We start from the raw sequence: 19,957 nt of genomic DNA on the forward strand, positions 1-19,957 counted from the left end.
ACCCACAGCGACCCACAGCGACCCACAGACACCGTAGGGACCCACAGCGACCCACAGCGACCGTAGGGACCCACCACGACCCACAGCGACCCACAGACACCGTAGGGACCCGCAGCGACCCACGGTGACCCACAGACACCGTAGGGACCCACAGCGACCCACAGCTACCGTAGGGACCCACAGCGACCCACAGCCGCCCACCAACACCGTAGGGACCCACAGCGACCCACAGCCACCCACAGACACCGTAGGGACCCACAGTGACCCACGGCCGCCCACCGCCACCCACAGCGACCCACGGCGACCCATAGGGACCCACAGTGAGCCACACGCGACCCCAAGCGACCCACAGCGCCGCGGGGCCAGCAGCAGGGAACCCCCCCCAAACCCCGCCCCCTTCTGCCCCACCCCTCTCCCCATTGGCCCTCCCCACCCACCGGCCCCGCCCACCTTGTGCGCCACCCAATCCACCCAGCCCTTGGCGCGGGGGTTGATGTTGATCAGCACCAGCCCCTCCACCGCCTCGGGGTGCAGCAGCTGTGGGGCGGGGCCAGACCCATAGCGCCCCACGGCCACGCCCTCCCACCCCATAGCGACCCCCCAGCCCCATAGCGACCCCCCAGCCCCACAGCCACGCCCCCCGAGAGCCCCCAGCGACCCACAAGTGCCAAACCAAGAGACCCCACTAACCTCCTCCAGCCCCATAGCGCCCCACGGCCACGCCCCCCCAGCCCCATAGCGACCCCCCAGCCCCACAGCCACGCCCCCCGAGAGCCCCCAGCGACCCACAAGTGCCAAACCAAGAGACCCCACTAACCTCCTCCAGCCCCATAGCGCCCCACGGCCACGCCCCCCCAGCCCCATAGCGACCCCCCAGCCCCATAGCGACTCCCCAGCCCCATAGCGACGCCCCCCTGCCCCATAGTGACCCCCCAGCCCCACAGCCGAGCCCCCAACCCCCCAGCGACCCACAAGTGCCCAGAGACCCCACTAACCTTCTCCAGCCCCATAGCGCCCCACGGCCACGCCCCCCCGCCCCATAGCGACCCCCCAGCCCCATAGCGAACCCCCTGCCCCATAGCGATGCCCCCCGACAGCCCACAACCCCCTAGCGACCCACAAGTGCCCAACCAAGAGACCCCACTAACTTCCTCCAGCCCCATAGCGCCCCATGGCCATGCCCCCCTGCCCCATAGCGACCCCCCCTGCCCCATAGCGACCCCCCAGCCCCACAGCCACGCCCCCCGAGAGCCCCCAGCGACCCACAAGTACCCAACCAAGAGACCCCACTAACCTCCTCCAGCCCCATAGCGCCCCACGGCCATGCCCCCCCGCCCCATAGCGACCCCCCCAGCCCCATAGCGACCCCCCAGCCCCATAGCCAAGCCCCCAACCCCCCAGCGACCCACAAGTGCCCAGAGACCCCACTAACCTCCTCCAGCCCCATAGCGCCCCACGGCCATGCCCCCCTGCCCCATAGCGACCCCCCAGCCCCATAGCGACCCCCCAGCCCCACAGCCACACCCCCCTGCCCCATAGCGACCCCCCCGCCCCATAGCGACCCCCCCAGCCCCACAGCCACGCCCCCCAGCCCCACAGAACCTCCCCCGAGATTCCCGCAGCCCTGCATTCCCCCCAAATCTGCCCCCCGCCCTGCCCCACGCCCCGCCCCACGCCCCGCCCCACATCTCACCCCAAATTTAGCCAGGACGAAGGCACCGGCGCCCACCCCGATGCCCACGACACTGGCGATGCTGGGGGGGTGGGCGGGGTCAGGCCGGTGCTGGCCCCGCCCCCCCGTCCCATCCCGCTACGGGTCAGGGGCCCCCTCCCCGCCCCACAGCGCCGTGGGGCACCCCCCCGCCCACTCACTTGAGGTGCCGGAGGACGCAGGGGACGATTTCGGCCAGTTGCTCCAGGGAGGGGTACTGGTACCTGCGGGGGAGGGGCGGGGGGCGGGGGGGGAGGGGCGACAGGGGGAGGGGCAAGGGGTCAATCGGGGGTCGAGGTGGGGGGAGGGCGGGCGAGGGGACCAATGAGGTGAAGCGATGGCGGTTGGGGGGGGGAGGGGTGCGTAGGGTGATGCTGCGATGTGATGGCGGTCGAGGTGGGGGGACGGGGGGGCGGGGGCTCAACTGGGGGGGGGGGAGGGGTGGGGGGGTCAACAGAGAGACGACAGGGTCAACTGGGGGTTAATGGGGGCAACTGGGGGTTAGTGGGGGGCAACTGGGGGTTAATGGGGGTCAGTGGGGTCAACTGGGGGTTAATGGGGGCAACTGGGGGTTAGTGGGGGGCAACTGGGGGTTAATGGGGGTCAGTGGGGTCAACTGGGGGTTAATGGGGGCAACTGGGGGTTAATGGGGGTCAACTGGGGGTTAGTGGGGGGCAACTGGGGGTTAATGGGGGTCAGTGGGGTCAACGGGGGGTTAATGGGGGTCAACTGGGGGTTAATGGGGGTCAACGGGGGGCTTATGGGGGGCAACTGGGGGTTAATGGGGGAAACTGGGGGTCAATGGGGGGCAACTGGGGGTCAATGGGGGCAACTGGGGGTTAATGGGGGTCAACAGGGGGTCAACTGGGGGTTAATGGGGGCAACTGGGGGTTAATGGGGGTCACGGGTCAACTGGGGGTTAATGGGGGTCAACTGGGGGTTAATGGGGGTCAATGGGGGGCTTATGGGGGGCAACTGGGGGTTAATGGGGGCAACTGGGGGTTAATGGGAAGCAACTGGGGGTCAATGGGGGCAACTGGGGGTTAATGGGGGTCAACAGGGGGTTAACTGGGGGTTAATGGGGGTCAGTGGGGTCAACTGGGGGTTAATGGGGGTCAACTGGGGGTTAATGGGGGTCAACGGGTGGTCAACTGGGGTTTAATGGGGGTCAACTGGGGGTTAATGGGGGCAACTGGGGGTTAATGGGGGTCACGGGTCAACTGGGGGTTAATGGGGGTCAACTGGGGGTTAATGGGGGTCAATGGGGGGCTTATGGGGGGCAACTGGGGGTTAATGGGGGCAACTGGGGGTTAATGGGAAGCAACTGGGGGTCAATGGGGGCAACTGGGGGTTAATGGGGGTCAACAGGGGGTTAACTGGGGGTCAACGGGGGGTCAGTGGGGTCAACTGGGGGTTAATGGGGGTCAACTGGGGGTTAATGGGGGTCAACGGGGGGTCAACTGGGGTTTAATGGGGGTCAACTGGGGGTTAATGGGGGTCAACGGGGGGTCAATTGGGGTTTAATGGGGGTCAACTGGGGGTTAATGGGGGTCAACTGGGGGTTACTGGGGTCAATGGGGGGTCAATGGGGGTCAACTGGGGGTTAATGGGGGTCAACTGGGTGTTAATGGGGGCAACCAGGTGTTACTGGGGGTCACTGGGGGTTAATGGGGGTCAACTGGGGGTTAATGGGGGTTAACAGGGGTCAATGGGGGTCAACTGGGGGTTAATGGGTGCAACTGGGGGTTAATGTGGGGCAACTGGGCCTTAATGGGGGTCAACGGGGGTCAATGGGGGTCAACTGGGGGTTAATGCGGGCAACTGGGGATTAATGGGGGTCAACGGGGGGTTAATGGGGGTCAGTGGGGTCAACTGGGGGTCACTGGGGGTCAATGGGGGGCAACGGGGGGTCAATGGGGGTCAACGGGGGGTCAATGGGGGTCAACTAGGGGTTAATGGGGGTCAACGAGGGGTTAATGGGGGCAACTGGGGGTTAATGGGGGTCAGTGGGGTCAACGGGGGGTCAATGGGGGTCAACAAGGGGTTAATGGGGGCAACTGGGGGTTAATGGGGGCAACTGGGGGTTAATGGGGGTCAGTGGGGTCAACGGGGGGTTAATGGGGGTCAACTGGGGGTTAATGGGGGTCAACGGGGGTTAATGGGGGCAACTGGGGGTTAATGGGGGTCAACGGGGGGTTAATGGGGGCAACTGGGGGTTAATGGGGGTCAGTGGGGTCAACGGGGGGTTAATGGGGGTCAATGGGGGTCAACTGGGGGTTAATGGGGGCAACTGGGGGGTTAATGGGGGTCACTGGGATCAACTGGGCGGGTCCGTGGGGTCAACTGGGGGGGCAGTGGGGTCAACCGGGTCGTCAGAGGGGTCAACGCAGTCAACTGGGAGTCACTGGGGTCAACAGGGGGGTCAGTGGGGTCAACCTGGGGGTCACTGGGGTCAACTGGGGGGGCAGTGGGGTCAACTGGGGGGGCAGTGGGGTCAACGCAGTCAACTGGGAGTCACTGGGGTCAACTGGGGGGAGCGGAAGAGGGGAGTGCAGACGCACCCCGGGGGGTAGGGCGGGGCGCCCACCTCCATGCCGGGGGGGTCGAGGTGGACGAGCAGGAAGTGGCTGGCGACCTCCCGCATCTCGGGGTGGGCGAAGAGCGGGGCGAAGCACGAGGCGTCTGCGGGGGAGGGGCGCGGCGGGAGAGGGGGAAGAGGGCGGGACTCACGCGTGTGGCCCACGTCCGGCAGCATCAGCAGGGCGGGGCGACCAGGGCGGGGCGCGCCCTCCAGCGCCACGTGAACAGGCCCCAACGGCGTCTCCAACACCGCCCCCTGCTGGCCGGGAGGACCGGACACCGGAACGGGGATTGGTCACCGCCACACCCCCCACAGGTTCGCCCCCAAAATCTCGCGATTTCCCCCAAGATTCCCACCTTTTGCCCGCCAAATCCCGCATTTTTGCCCCAAATTACCCCATTTCGCACCAAAATCCCCCATTTTGCCCCAAAATCTAATGATTCCCCCCAAATTCCCCCATTTTGCCCCCCAAATCCCGCATTTTTGCCCCAAATTCCCCCATTTCACACCAAAATCCCACATTTTGCCCCCAAAATCCCGGGATTTCACCCCAAATTCCCACATTTTGCCCCCAAAATCCCCCATTCTTGCCCAAAATTCCCGCATTTCGCACCAAAATCCCACATTTTGCCCCCAAAATCCCGTGATTTCCCCCAAATTCCCACAATTTGCCCCCCAAATCCCGCATTTTTGCCCAAATTCCCGCATTTCACACCAAAAGCCCACATTGTTGCCCCAAAATCCTGGAATTTCCCCCCAAATTCCCACATTTTGCCCCACAAATCCCCCATTTTTCCCCCAAATTCCCGCATTCCGCACCAAAATCCCACATTTTGCTCCCAAAATCCTGTGATTTCCCCAAATTCCCCCATTTTGCCCCCCAAATTCCCGCATTTTTGCCCCAAATTCCCGCATTTTTGCCCCAAATTCCCCCATTTCGCACCAAAATCCCACATTTTGCCCCCAAAAGCCCGTGATTTCCCCCAAATTCCCCCGTTTCGCCCCCCAAATTCCCGCATTTTTGCCCCAAATTCCCACATTTTGCCCCAAATTCCCACATTTTGCCCCAAATTCCCCCATTTCGCACCAAAATCCCACATTTTGCCCCCAAAAGCCCGTGATTTCCCCCAAATTCCCCCGTTTCGCCCCCCAAATCCCCCATTTTTGCCCCAAATTCCCGCATTTCGCACCAAAAGCCCACATTTTGCCCCAAAATCCAGGAATTTCCCCCCAAATTCCCCCATTTTGCCCCCCAAATCCCCCATTCTTGCCCCAAATTCCCCCATTTCGCACCAAAATTCCCACATTTTGCCCCAAATTCCCCCATTTCGCACCAAAATCCCACATTGTTGCCCCAAAATCCCGCGATTTCCCCCCAAATTCCCCCGTTTTGCCCCCAAATGCCGCATTTTTGCCCAAAATTCCCACATTTCGCATCAAAATCCCACATTTTGCTCCCAAAATGCTGTGATTTCCCCATATTCCCCCATTTTGCCCCCCAAATCCTGCATTTTTGCCCCAAATTCCCCCATTTTCCACCATAATTCCCACATTTTGCCCCAAATTCCCCCATTTCGCACCAAAATCCCACATTGTTGCCCCAAAATCCCGTGATTTCCCCCCAAATTCCCCCGTTTCGCCCCCAAATGCTGCATTTTTGCCCAAAATTCCCACATTTTACACCAAAATCGCACATTTTGCCCCCAAAATCCCCCATTTTTGCCCCAAATTCCCGCATTTTAGCCCCAAATCCCGCTTTTTTGCCCCAAATTCCCCCATTTTGCACCAAAATTCCCACATTTTGCCCCAAATCCCCCCATTTCACACCAAAATCCCACATTTTGCCCCCAAAATCCCGCAATTTCCCCCCAAATTCCCCCATTTTGCCCCCAAAATCCCACATTTTTGCCCCAAATTCCCCCATTTCACACCAAAATCCCCCATTTTGCCCCCAAAATCCCCCATTTTTCCCCCAAATTCCCGCATTTCGCACCAAAATCCCACATTTTGCTCCCAAAATGCTGTGATTTCCCCAAATTCCCCCATTTTGCCCCAAATTCCCGCATTTTTGCCCCAAATTCCCCCATTTCACACCAAAATCCCACATTTTGCCCCCAAAATCCCGCAATTTCCCCCCAAATTCCCCCATTTTGCCCCCAAAATCCCACATTTTTGCCCCAAATTCCCCCATTTCGCACCAAAATCCCACATTGTTGCCCCAAAATCCCGCGATTTCCCCCCAAATTCCCCCGTTTCGCCCCCAAATGCCGCATTTTTGCCCAAAACTCCCACATTTCACACCAAAATCCCACATTTTGCCCCCAAAATCCCCCATTTTTCGCCCAAATTCCTGCATTTTTGCCCCAAATCCCGCTTTTTTGCCCCAAATTCCCCCATTTTTCACCAAAATCCCACATTTTGCCCCAAATTCCCCCATTTCACACCAAAATCCCCCATTCTTGCCCCAAATTCCCCCATTTCACACCAAAATTCCCACATTTTGCCCCAAATCCCCCCATTTCACACCAAAATCCCACATTTTGCCCACTGAAAAGGGAAGCTAGGGAAGGAATTTGTCCTGTCATAGAGCGGTTCATAGAACTAAGACTACTAAAAGAATGTGAGTCAGAATTCAATACACCTGTACTTCCAGTTAAGAAACCTGATGGGTCCTATAGGATAGTTCAAGACTTAAGAGCCATCAACAAAATAACAGAGGACCTGTGGTAGCTAACCCCTATACCCTATTAACCATGCTAAAACCTGATTTAGCTTGGTTTACGGTCCTAGATTTAAAAGATGCTTTCTTTTGCCTCCCTCTCCATGAAGCCAGCCAGAAAATTTTTGCTTTTGAATGGGAAAATCCCAAAAGTGGTCGAAAGACCCGGCTCACATGGACGGTGTTGCCGCAGGGTTTTAAAAATAGCCCCACAATTTTTGGGAATCAGCTAGCAAAGGACTTGGAATCATGGGAACCACCATCAGAAGAAGGGAAGGTGTTACAGTATGTAGACGACCTTCTTATTGCAACCAGAACCAAAGAATCCTGTGTCATTTGGACCGTGAGTCTGTTAAATTTCCTGGGACTACAGGGATATCGGGTTTCTAAGAAAAAGGCACAGGCGTTGTTACAACCCCAGGTCACGTACCTGGGGTACGAGATCCGTGCCGGACAACGGATCCTAGGACAAGCCCGGAAAGAGGCCATATGCCAAAGCCCCCGACCACAAACTATAAAGGAACTACGGACATTCTTAGGAATGACAGGGTGGTGCCAACTTTGGATATGTGATTATGGTCTGCCTGTTAAGCCACTCTATTCCCTGATAGCAGCTAACCAAAAGGATCTCCAGTGGGATGCTGAGTCAGATCGAGCCTTCCATCAGCTGAAGAAAGCCCTGATGTCGGCATCGGCATTGGGACTTCCTGATGTGAGTAAGCCATTTTTTCTATTTTCCCACGAAAAACAAGGAATGGCACTAGGAATATTGGCACAAGATTTGGGACCATACAGACGGGCGGTAGCATACTTCTCCAAACAGCTGGATGCCGCTGCGAAAGGGTGGCTGTTCTGGTTTTGTTAGTGGGGGGGGGCCTAAGGTGGCAGCTTCTGTAGGAAACTGCTAGAAGTCGCTCCCCTTTGTTCAGTGGACTTGGCCGGGCCTAGAGCGGACCCGCTGCTGGCCAAGGCCAAGCCAATTGGTAGCAGAATGTCCCATGATAACGCCTCTGCGATAATGTATTTAAATAGGGGAAAACAGGAAAAAGAGGGAGGAGAAGATGTGAAGCAGCTGAGCGGGGGGCAGAGAGGGGGAAGCGCGAGCCTCGTGGGCCTTGCAGGCCTCACCCTCTGGCCTCCCGCCGGGCAGCCGACTGGGCCCAACTCGGCCCGGCCTGGCTGCAAGAAGTGGAGAGGAGCAGTTGAAGTGAATAAGATGTAAAAAGGATCCTGAGAGGCGTCTGCCAGCCTGTTGTGAGGAACGGCTGCAGACGCCAAGGTCAGTGAAGGAGGAGGGGGAGGAGTAATGCGGCTCCTGGCCAAGATTCCTCTGCAACTCGTGGTGACGACCATGGTGGAGCAGGTTGTCCCCCTGCAGCCCATGGAGGTCCACGGAGGGGCAGAGATCCACCTGCAGCCCGTGGAGGACCCCACGCCGGAGCAGGTGGAGGCCTGAAGGAGGCTGTGCCCCGTGGAGGGCCCGCTGGGACAGCTGTTCTAGAGGGACTGTGTTGGATACCTGGAGTATCAGGGACACTTAGTGAACAATCCAGACCGAATGGAATTGTTATGTTTGTGAGCAGCAGGCCTCAAGGACATCACTGAAGCCGCTTGTGAGAAAGTAATGAAGCCGCCTGTAAGAAAGTACTGAAGCCACCTGTGAGAAAATAATGAGGCCGCCTGTGAGAAAGTAATGAAGCTTCCTGTGAGAAAGTAAACGAAGCAACCTTGAAGAAGATCGTAAACAACTCTGAGAAAGTGAAAACATGAAAAGTACGGGACTTTCAGGTTAACGGGACTTTCCAGATTAGCTAACTGCAAGTAGGAAGGATATGCAAATGTAACTATTAGAGCTTAAGCCAATCACGCAATGACTAGTAGGCATATTTTATCTTAGCAATATAAATATGTGCACCCGGGACTAATAAATCGAACTACGCTTATTACTCATATTGAGTCTTTTGTCGTACGTTCCTCCGTCGCTCGCAAATGGCGCCCGAACAGGGACTACTAGAAGACACTGCTATCGGAGTGGCGGAGGCAGAGAAGCACCGGGAGCAGCGACCGGGGGGCAAGATCGACTACGCATTTGTCCTTCAGATGCGACGATCCGGAGCCTGAACCGTTGAAACAGGGGTTCGCCGTCTGCCAGGGCTACAGGACAAGCTGCAAAAAAGGGGTGCCTTAATCAGGGAGCACCAATAGTGAGTACTTAATCAGGGAGTAAAAGGGGTGCCTTAATCAGGGAGCACCAATTGTGAAACTGCCGGCAATAATGGAAAAGGAGGTAGCCCTAGAATTATTATGCTCTCTATGAGAGGACTGAGTTATGACTCGGCCGTCCTAGAAGCTTTGCTGCAGTGGGCAAAGAAAAGGGAATTAATCCCCACAGTTGATGATCCTTTTGAACTCCCGACACAGGAAAAGATAGGAAAAAAGCTGTGGGATGAAATAAGTAAGGGATCTCCACCGTGTGGAAGCTAATTAACGAAACATTGATAAGCATGAAAGCCGAGCGTTCAGTTGCTGCATCTGCTTTTGCGGCCTTAACTCCAGCCGACGGGTCCACCTCCACTACCAGCATGCTGTTCTTGGGTTTAACGAGCCCTGCCGCCGCCCCGGCTCGTGCTGAGGGTGGGGGGGTTCGAGCCCCAGCAAGGACTCCAGGAACTGCAGCCACAGCCCCTATAACTATAGATATGCGGGCACCAGAGGGAAAAACTGCCAAAGGCTTTTCACCACCATCAGACGTACCACCGCCAGGCACCCCGCCACGCTGCGCCAGTGCAGACTCAGAGTCACGAGCCTTTTCGCCGGCACCAACAGCTCTGGTTTATCCCCCGTTACCACCTTCTTCCCTGCCACCACGGCGTGAGGAGGAGGGGGATGAACATTCATCTGGCTCCAAGGACGCACAGCTGGAAGAGACGCTAAAAAGACTGGAAGCCCTAGAGATTCGCCTAGAAGTGTCACTGGGAAACTTGTCAACTCCTTCGCCTGTGCCGCATCGAGACCTGTCAGCATCCAACCTATTCATTCCGAACGGAGCATCGGGTGAGATCAGTCTTTTTGCACCTTTGCAAGGGACGCCGGCGGGAGGGGCCGGGGTTTTGAATCCGATAGTGCAGTGGAAAGAGGTGATTCGAGATGCTTTGATAGAAGGAGAGCCTTTTCCTGTGGCATTTCCAGTTGTGACTGATAATACTGGGAAAAGTGTGTGGAAAGCATTAGACTGGAAAATATTGAAGGAAGCTAAAAGTGCAGTTACTCAGTATGGGCTAAAATCATCATATGCTCAATCTGTGTTGCAGCATATTTTTTCATCACAGTTGTTAGCTCCTTATGATATTAGAATGATTGTCCAGGTCGCAGCAGCTGCAGTTCTTTCAGTACTGGCAGGCTGCTTGTGATAGGGCAGCTGCAACGCCTCGACAACAGGGTGATCCATTATTCGGGGTGCAAACTCAAATGCTGATGGGAGCGGGACACTACACACGATCTGATTGGCAAGCGCAATTTGCTACCGAAGTGTTACAACTGGGCCAAGATTTGGCTTATAGAGCGCTTGCTAGGGTGCACGATGAAAAGTCTGGACCTGCCTTTACATCAAGAAGACAAGGTCCCACAGAACCATATGGGAAATTTATTGATCGGTTGCACACTGCAATTATGGCTCACCCTGATCTGGATGATGACATGAAAGCAAAGTTCTTAGATATGCTTGCCTTTAATAATGCTAATAAAAAAAAAAAAAAAAACAAAAAACAAACCCAAAAAACTAAGAGAGCCCTCAGTGTGCTGCCAAAAGGATCTAGTACAGGGCAACTGCTGGAAGCTGCTGAGCGAATGTTAGAACAAGAAAAGGCTACAGTCATGGCTGCTGCTGTAGGTGCAGCCGTTAAACCGTTGATATCAATAAAGCGGCGCGTGATTAACTGTCTGTAACCCCCATTCCCTCTTTCCCCCCCCCCGCCCCCCATCCCTGTCCCGCTAAGGGGGCAGGGGAGGGAGGTGGAGATGGTGTTAAGCCTGGGAAGAGGGAGGGGTGGGGGGAGGTTGTCTTGCTCCCTTTTTCCTTATCCTGCTTTGGTTTTAGTGATGGTCTGTTTTGCTTGTAGCGGTGGCTTTAAGGATCCCTCCCTATTCTTGTCTTAAACCTCAGGTTTTAGTTTTCTTTCCTCTTATATGTCTGGGCCACAGCCGCCGCCAGGCGCCCCCACCCCCCCGCCCCTGACATGGTTAACAGATACTCCTGTCTGAGTCGAGCTTTGTATAAGTGGAAGGACCGTTCCCTCTTATAACATGGGGGAAGGGATACGCTTATGTCTTTACAGGAGCAGTAAACAAGTGGATCCTTGTCTGTATCATCTGCGGGTATTTCAGAACATGTTTGGTTGACCTGCCAGATACCGGTAGGACGGCAACTCTGTGTAAAACAGCAGCAACCACAAGTGCTGAGTGCTAAAACTACAAAAGATGGAACTTTTTGGGATCAGTAAAGATGGACTTCTATTTTTTTTTAACTATTCAAGAGCTAATGTTTCTAGAGGGGTAATGATTGTAAATGCTTTAAGATCTATACATTGCAACGACACAGCATGACGTAATCATGCGAGCACATATCAAAATCCAGACAGCATAAAAGACCTAAACGAAGCATACATAGCATTGAATCTGGTTGCCAAGATAATACAGAGTTTTGGAAACTAAGTAAAATTATTGCTGCTTCAGTCTTTACACCTGGTGTGGCAAGTGCCTAGGCATTAACTATGCTAAATAAATTGGACTGTTGGCTTGCTAAGCAAATAAATACAACTGTATCAGCACTATCAACGCTGTTAACTGATGTAGATTCTATATACTATGCTACTTTACAAAACAGAACCGCTGTTAGCCTGCAGAGCACATATTTGACGGGCCTTGTTGCATGCGCTGGCCACGCATGCAGCAACGTCTAGTCAGTACTCTTTCACTGAATCTGCTGAGGGTATAAACAGAGGTGGCTCGGAGCGAAGGGGAGAGGACAGACCCAGAGCACACTTTATTTACAACAGGGGACGCCCTGAAGGTGCTGCGCCTGCCTCCCTTCTCTGCTCTGACCCGGCTGATAAACATCCTCTTGCTCAGCGGTGTCTTTGGCATAGTTGGGTTAGTAACAGAATAGATCAGCAATAGATTTTTTTTATTATTAGCACAAAATCATGGTTGTCAGGATTTTGATGGGCTTTGCTGCATGAATCTGTCTGATCATTCGGAATCTATTCACAAAAGTATTCAAAACTTGCAAAAAGGAGTACAAAAACAGCAACAAAGTGATGGTTTTGATATATTCAGACATCTTTTGGTGACTTGATATAAGCTTGTTACTAATAGCTGTAGGATGCTTATTCATTCCTTTTATATATGTATTTTGATCTATAATTCTGTGTCTTAAAATGTGTGCAAACTTTAATAGATAAAGCGTTGAAACAAGCCTCTTCTCCTAAACAAAGAAGGGGGAGATGTGGTATTTCGCTGAGCCAGTATGGTATCAGTGAAAGCACACTGACCTTGGGGGAGGAATGCAATCATGCTCTCAGGAAGAAAGCCATGGAATGAGAAGGGAAGCTTTAAGATACAAAACATTGTTAGCAGAATTTATGGCTTGTTTCAACAGAGGCCTGCAGAAAACTAGTCATTGCTCTTGTAGATAAGAAAGTTACTGGAGTTGTTATATCCATAATAGTAGAAAAATGTTATAGTAGAAAATTACTAGAAGGTACTGAAACTTAGCTTTGCTTTGTAATCATGAATATGCATAAACATGTGATCAGTAATTTTATTAACTAAGCTTGTGTGTGGCATAACTGGGTGGTTGCTGTCCTTGGTTAAAATCGGAATTATGATACTAGGCATCATACTAGGCATAACATACCATGCTTGCAAAAAATGATTAACAACTCAATACAGACAATCTGGCTCATAAAAAAAAAAAAAAAAAAAAAAAAAAAGAAGAAAAGGGAGATTCAGTAGAGGCCTACATGAACCTAGTTGATATTGTAGTAAAATAAGGTCAGGAGTACCAAAAAGAGCCATAGGAGGACCATGTTATTTTGGAAAATTGATAATGTTTGCTCCACCTATGAGAACATTACGGAATCACACTCGAGCAAGAAGATCGCTAAAAGTATTGACTCCCCATTGTGACGGCAATTTAACCCTGTTGGGTACAGCTGAGCGGATAGCATTATCTTTATTTGTTCCTTGGGCAGCAACTGCAAAAGCTTTAGCTAACTTAAATAAATTAGCTTGTTGGGCACAAAAGCAAATGAATTTAACCTCTAGCATGTTATCAGGATTATTAGAAGACATGGATAGTATGCGTCATGATATTTTTGCAGAATCTAGCAGCCATTGATTTTTTGTTATTAGCGCATAAGTGGGTCTGGATTGTTCAAAACAAAAAGGGGGATTTGTTGGATACCTGGAGTATCAGGGACACTTAGTGAACAATCCAGACCGAATGGAATTGTTATGTTTGTGAGCAGCAGGCCTCAAGGACATCACTGAAGCCGCTTGTGAGAAAGTAATGAAGCCGCCTGTAAGAAAGTACTGAAGCCACCTGTGAGAAAATAATGAGGCCGCCTGTGAGAAAGTAATGAAGCTTCCTGTGAGAAAGTAAACGAAGCAACCTTGAAGAAGATCGTAAACAACTCTGAGAAAGTGAAAACATGAAAAGTACGGGACTTTCAGGTTAACGGGACTTTCCAGATTAGCTAACTGCAAGTAGCAAGGATATGCAAATGTAACTATTAGAGCTTAAGCCAATCACGCAATGACTAGTAGGCATATTTTATCTTAGCAATATAAATATGTGCACCCAGGACTAATAAATCGAACTACGCTTATTACTCATATTGAGTCTTTTGTCGTACGTTCCTCCGTCGCTCGCAGGACTGCACCCCGTGGAAGAGATGACCCACGCCGGAGCAGTTTCACGGAGGACTGTGGACGTGGGAGGGACCCCACGCTGGAGCAGAGGAGGAATGCAAGGAGTTCTTCCCCCGACGATGACACAGAGGCGTAAAACAACGCGTGATGAACTGACTGCGACCCCCATTCCCCCCCCCCCGCCCCCGACCCCCCCCTCCATGCCGCTCGGGAGGGGAAGGTAGTAGAGATAATGTTAAGCCCGGGAAGAGGGAGGGGTGGGGGGAGGTTATCTTGTTCCCTGTCTCATTCTCCTGCTAGTTTTAGAAATAAATGAGTGTTTTTCCCCAAGTCGAGTCTGTTTTGCCTGTAACGGTAACTTTACAAATTTCTTCCCGTCCTTATCTCAAACCTCGAGCCGTTTTTCTTATATCATCTCCTCCTATTCTCTCGGAGGGTGGGGGGAGCGAGAGAGAGACTGTGTAGTCTGGTCCCGATCGGGGCTGAACTACGACAGTGGCCCAGCTGTCTGAGAGCAGTAGCAGCTGTCATTCTAAACATTCAAGAAGCCTGAAAGTTCACTCTAGGCCAGAAAATGACTGTCCTAGTTTCCCAGACTGTATCTGCGGTCCTTGAAGCAAAAGGAGGGCATTGGCTTTCCCCACAAAGGTTCCTGAAATATCAAGCTATAATGGTTGAACAGGATGATGTTGAAATCGTGACCACAAACATCATCAATCCGGCCTCATTCCTTGATGGGAACATCGGGGAGCCGGTGAGTCATGACTGCTTGGAAACAATTGAAACCATGTATTCTAGTCGAACGGATCTTAAAGATGTCCCTGTCGATGGAGCCGAACATTGGTTCACCGATGGAAGCAGCTATATGTTAAATGGAAGGCGACATTCCGGATATGCTGTTACCACTTTTGAAAAGGTGATAGAGTCCAGGCCACTATCAGCCGACGTCTCAGCCCAAAAGGCCGAGATCATAGCCCTTACCTGAGCCCTGGAGAGAGCCCAGGGAAGGACTGTAAACATTTGGACTGACCCTAAATATGCCTTTGGGGTGGTACATGCCCATGGAGCAATATGGAAGGCAAGAGGACTGTTAAATTCTCATGGAAAAACCATCAAACACGCAGAAGGGATTTTGAAAATCCTGAATGCAGTCCAGCTTCCCAAAAAGGTGGCAATTATGCATATTAAAGCACACCAGAAAGTGAGCACAGAATTGGAAAGAGGAAATGAGCTGGCAGATAGGGAAGCAAAACAAGCAGCTAGAGAAACAATCAAGGTAGAGGGTGCGCTAATACCTGATGGACAGGTATTTCTAGAAGGTAAACCAGAATACACAAAGGAAGTCGGCAAACTTATTAATGATCTAAAGGGGTCATATAATGAGGAAGGGTGGGCCAATTACTACCCCTCACACGGGAGGGTAGTAATTCCCTCCTACATGATATGGTCAGTAGTCCGAGAAGAACATAGAAAAAGACACTGGGGGGAGGGGGGGGCAGAAGCCCTATATAAAGATCTCATCAGGAACATAATAGCGCGAAACTTAGCCACTACCGTTAGACAAGTAACTCAACAATGTGATCTTTGTCTCCAGACTAATCCTAAAGTTGTAAAAGGGCCGAAACTTGAAAAAATCGGAAAGGGGAATGGTCCGGGACAACGTTGGCAGATTGATTTCTCAGAACTCCCTAGAAAAGGGGGGTATCGATACTTATTAGTACTTACGGATACCTTTTCAGGCTGGCCAGAAGCTTTCCCGTGCGGAACTGCTAAAGCCTGGGAAGTAACCAAAATACTGCTCCAGGAAATAGTACCTAGGTTTGGAGTCGCAGCAGTAATGTCCTCGGATAGAGGACCACATTTTGTGTCCAGAATAGTACAAGCAATTAGCCACCATCTAGGGATAGAGTGGCAATTACATACCTCTTACCGACCACAATCAAGTGGCCAGGTGGAGAAAATGAATCACCCAATCAAACAACAGATTGTCAAGTTGGGTCAGGAAACTAATCTAACTTTACCATTAGCTCTTATACGAATACGAACCAGACCAAGAGCAAGAGAAGGGCTTAGTCCATTCGAAATTCTATATGGACGACCCTATGGGGTACAAAAGGGAACGTCTTCACAAATTGGTGAAGAAATAATGACCTCCTATATGGTGGCACTAAACAAACAATTAAAAAGAATTGAAAAACATGCAATGGGAACACGTCGTAGGGGTCTGGATGGGCCTGTTCACGATATACAACCAGGGGACTATGTATATGTTAAATCTCTTACAGAAAAAACTCTGGAACCACAGTGGGCCGGACCTTTTCAAGTCCTCCTCTCCACCTACACGGCAATTAAGGTAAAGGGACAGAACTCCTGGATACACCATACTCGGATCAAGAGAGCCTCTGCAACCTTGTGGAAAGTAACTCCAGACAACAACGAAGACTTGAGACTTAAACTCGTTCGAACGGATAAGGGCGGGAACAATGTGGGTAACAAGTAAGTGAGCCAAAAGCAGTAGTGAACCGGAGGGACACCACAGCAAACGATACCGGACAAAGAAACCGGGACCGGCCAGTAACTAATCTCGCCCAAATCTGTCATCGGTGCAGTTTATATCTTATTTGTCATTTTATTATAGGAAATATAAAACCCATTTTAGCAGGTCACCAAAGGCAGTACATTATCTACAGAAGTAGCTGTACTAATCCACTAGACCAACTAAATCCTAAAATGACCAATTGTTTAATTGGAATTGTGATTGGGCTTACAATATTTTCCTGCATCTTACCACTAACTTGTAATCAAAAGGACACCAAATGGCCGTGGTCTCACGCCTCCCTTGGGTTTACAGGAAGCATGGGACCACCTTTTAAACGGTCGGGCTTAAACTTGGCCACTGTGGTTATGCACAAAATGGAAATGTACTCAGGGCATGAGTGGGGCTGGGACATTGGCAACAGGGATCCTTAATACTATGGTGCGCCCCGTTGTGATCTTATTGATTAGCTTAGGAGTTTTATTAATATTAACTATTGTGCTGTACCTATGGGTTTGGAGACTGTTTAAGAAAGTAACACTGTCGTAGTTCAGCCCCGATCAGGACCAGACTACGCAGTCTCTCTCTCACTCCTCCCACCCTCCGAGAGAACAGGGGGAGATAACGTAAGGAAAAACGGCTCAAGGTTTGAGATAAGGACAGGGAGAAATCCTTAAAGTTACCATCACGGGCAAAACAGACTCCTCTTGGGGAAAACTATTCATTTATTACTACAAACAGCAAGCTAATGAGACAGAGAACAAGATAACCTCCCTCCACCCCTCCCTCTTCCCAAGCTTAACATTATCTCTACTACCTTCCCCCCCCCGAGTGGCACAGGAGGGGGAAGAGGGAATGGGGATTGCGGTCAGTTCATCACGCGTTGTTTTACGCTGCTGCTTCATGGTTGGGGGAAGAACTCCTCACATTCCTCCCCTGCTCTGTTGTGGGGTCCCACCCGTACGCCACAGTCCTTCCTGAAACTGCTCCGGCATGGGTCATCTCTTCCACGGGGTGCAGTCTCTCCAGAACAGCTGTCCCAGCGGGCCCTCCATGGGCCACAGCTGCCTTCAGGCATCCACCTCCCCCAGTACGGGATCCTTCACGGGCTCCAAGTGGATCTCTGCCCCTCCGTGGACCTCCATGGGCTGCAGGGGGACAACCTGCTCCACCATGGTCGTCACCACAGGCTGCAGGGGAATCTTGGCCAGGAGACGCATTACTCCTCCACCTCCTTCTGAACTGACCTGGGCATCTGCAGCCGTTCCTCACAACAGGCTGGTAGATGTCTCTCAGGATCCTTTTTACATCTTATTCACTTCTCCTCTCCTCTCCACTTCCTGCAGCCGGGCCGGACCAATTCGGGCCCAGTCAGCGGCTTGGCGAGAGGCCAGAGGGTGAGGCCTGCAAGGCCCATAAGGCCTGCGCCTCCCTCTCTGTGCCTCTGCCCCCCGCTCAGCTGCTTCACATCTCTCCCTTTTTTTTTTTTTTCTGTTTTCCCCTATTTAAATACGTTATCGCAGAGGCGTTATCAGGGGACATTCTGCTACCAATTGGCTTGGCCTTGGCCAGCAGCGGGTCCGCTCTAGGCCCGGCCGAGTCCACTGAACAAAGGGGAGCGACTTCTAGCAGTTTCCTACAGAAGCTACCACCTTAGGCCCCCCCGTCACTAAACAAAACCATGTATGATGCTTCATATCATTCAGGGAAACTGTTTAAGTAAAAGAATTTACTTAGTGTGATAAAAAGGGGGGATTGATATAGGGGACAATAAGTTAATCACAACTATATATGTATGCTCTTAAAGAATTGTTGTAGTTCAGCCCCGATCAGGACCAGACTACGCAGTCTCTCTCTCACTCCCCCCCCACCCTCCAAGAGAACAGGGGGAGATTTGGTAAACAAAAGAAAACCAGGAAAAAAACCAAACCCGTGGGTTGAGATTGAACAAGAAGTAAATTTAACAGTAATGACAGAAGAAAACAAAACAGTGATGCAATACAAATATAGTATAATGGCTTACAACAAATCTCCACACCTAGTTTCTTCCACGTAGCAGGAGGCTCCTTTCACCACCCTCCTCACTTACATACTGAGCCCCAGCAGTTAGCTAATTAGTTAACTATCCCAGCCATAGGGGCTACCAGCTTCAGTACTCCACCCAGCTCAGGTAAATATTAACTCTATCCTAGCCAGAACCAGACAAGAATACAGTTATAAAACATAGTCACGTACCCATATAGCTTAGAGAAACAATTAATGGAAGAGGAAGTCTGTTTTTTTTTTCTTTTCCTGACGAAGGACTCATTTGTAAGGAGTGAGAAACAGTCCCTACTGCTCAGTGGGAAAAAATCTTAAAAATCCTGAACCTTTTGTTACATGGTGACCAGCTCTGAATACCCTTGCTGCTCCTCACCGGCTCTTGCTACCACACATACAGGCTCCAAACTCTGGGGCTCCGGGCTTTCCTAGACCACCAGGACAGGGTGGTAAAGATCTACAGGCGTAAAAAAAATCTACAGGCCAGGAAACATTGGGGCTCCGGGATTTCCTAGACCACCAGGACTCCGACGTTTAACACCAGCTCGAGCTGTCCGCCTAGTGTTAAACCACAGCTTAAAAATGGTGAATGTCAGACAGCTGCTCCCACACCAGAAGTGTCAGCTCTGGAATGTCTTGCTGCTTCTCACCAGCTCTAGGCACCACATCTACAGGCTCACAAACATTGGGGATCCGGCATTTCCTGGGACACCAGGACTCCGACGTCTACCATCACCTCAACTCAGCAGTCCCTTTTGAAAAAAATCTTAAAAATCACAAACGTCAGAAGACTGCTCCCACACCAGAAGTGACATTTCTGAAAGCTCTTGCTTCTCCTGCCCGGCTCTTGCCACCGCATCTACAGGCTCACAAATATTGGGACTGCGAGATTTCCTAGAACACCAGCACTCCAACGTTTACCACGGTGTACTTATGGCCGCCCAGTGAAAACACTCTTATATATCATGAACGTTGGATGATAGATCCCACACCAGAAGTGCCAGCTCTGAAAACCCCTCAGTGGCTCTTGCCACCGCATCTACAAGCCCAGCAACACTGGGGCTCCGTTCTTTCCTAGACAATCAGGACTCTGACTTTTGCCACCATGTACACCAGTAAACTTTCAGAGGTGGCACCTTTGGTGTTAAAGCAATCGTCTGAGTTCGTGATTTTTAAGATTTATTTCTCACTGTGCAACAGCTCTAGGTGATGGTAAGTGTCAGAGTCCTGGTGGTGGAGGAAAGCCCAGAGACTCAATGTTTCTGAGCCTGTAGATGTGGTGGGAAGAGTCGGTGAGGAGCAGCAAGAACTTTTAGAGCAGGCACTTCAGGTGTTGGAGTAATTGTCTGACTTCCTTCTCCGCGGCTGCTTCCAAGTTGACGGTAAGTGCCAGCGTGCTAGCTGTGTAGGACAGTGAAGAGGCTGACACGTGTGTGTCCG

Source organism: Chlamydotis macqueenii, chromosome 13 (assembly GCF_036417535.1).
Source record: "Chlamydotis macqueenii isolate bChlMac1 chromosome 13, bChlMac1.mat, whole genome shotgun sequence".
NCBI classification, from domain to species: Eukaryota; Metazoa; Chordata; class Aves; order Otidiformes; family Otididae; genus Chlamydotis; species Chlamydotis macqueenii.